At 35.3% G+C, this 894-nt stretch overlaps 1 protein-coding gene across 1 annotated transcript in view; it reads right to left on the bottom strand.

The window, feature by feature from the left end:
- The window catches only part of ALS2CR11 (amyotrophic lateral sclerosis 2 (juvenile) chromosome region, candidate 11), a 230,230-nt gene that overhangs the window by 30,086 nt on the left and 199,250 nt on the right, over positions 1-894 (bottom strand). The gene's annotated exons all lie outside the window — the stretch shown is intronic.

Raw genomic sequence — 894 nt, 5'->3', positions numbered from 1 at the left:
TCTATAAGTACCCCTAAAAGGGTATAGATCTATTAGTCATCCTCAAATTAGTGTAAACTAGTTTCCTCAGAAGTTTGAGCAGTTTATCCCTTAACACTTTGCAAAGATGGCCGCACCAAGGGAATGGGCTGCTTTGATTTTGAGACAAGATGGGAGTGGATTAATATAATTGGGGGGTTCAGGGAACATTGGGCAGGACTAATAATTAGGGAAGCCAGAAAAATATTTCCCAAAAAGAAGGTTTAAAGAGTTTAAGAACAAATTCTACCTATTTTACATTTTTGCCTGGGTGTGGAGAAGGCAAGGAAATATTCTTCTTCTTCCCTCTTAAGTACATGGAGCAAATAGATAAGCCACATAAAGAGAATTTCTGCTATGTTAATGAGAAATATATAATTTTTTCTTCACAGTTGATATAAGTGATTACCGGAGTGCCAATGGAAGGGCATGGAGCCCCACACCACTGGTTACTTTTCTGGGTGCTCCTACAACTCAATTTCTCTCTTTTCTGTTTTGATTCCTTTGGGAGATTTCTGGATTCTAGAATATCAGATGAGTAAGTCTTTCTGATCATTTGACAAAAACCCTCTTACCACTCAATTCACCGTCAACTTTATTAGAGAGAAAACTTTAGTAACAGTTGGTTAACAGAGGGAAATAAGGAGAACTCTGTCTCTCTTGCCCATTTTTGGGATAAGAGTTCTGAGATCCTACATGATCTTTTGCCATTTAACCTAAACACAATTTCTTGGGCTTGTTCTCTAAGGTTCATAAACAAAATTTTCTTGTATTTATGTTAGATGATATAATTTATTTAAATAAATGGATACTTATTTTGCTTTTGTTTGAAAAGCAATGTTAAAGATTCCATTTGTCTAAATGAACTTTAGAAAG

This window comes from Propithecus coquereli, unplaced genomic scaffold (genome assembly GCF_000956105.1).
Source record: "Propithecus coquereli isolate 6110/MARCELLA unplaced genomic scaffold, Pcoq_1.0 Scaffold113, whole genome shotgun sequence".
NCBI classification, from domain to species: domain Eukaryota; kingdom Metazoa; phylum Chordata; class Mammalia; order Primates; family Indriidae; genus Propithecus; species Propithecus coquereli.
Note: the sequence above shows the minus strand (reverse complement) of the source record. Positions and strands in the feature narration are given on the sequence as shown.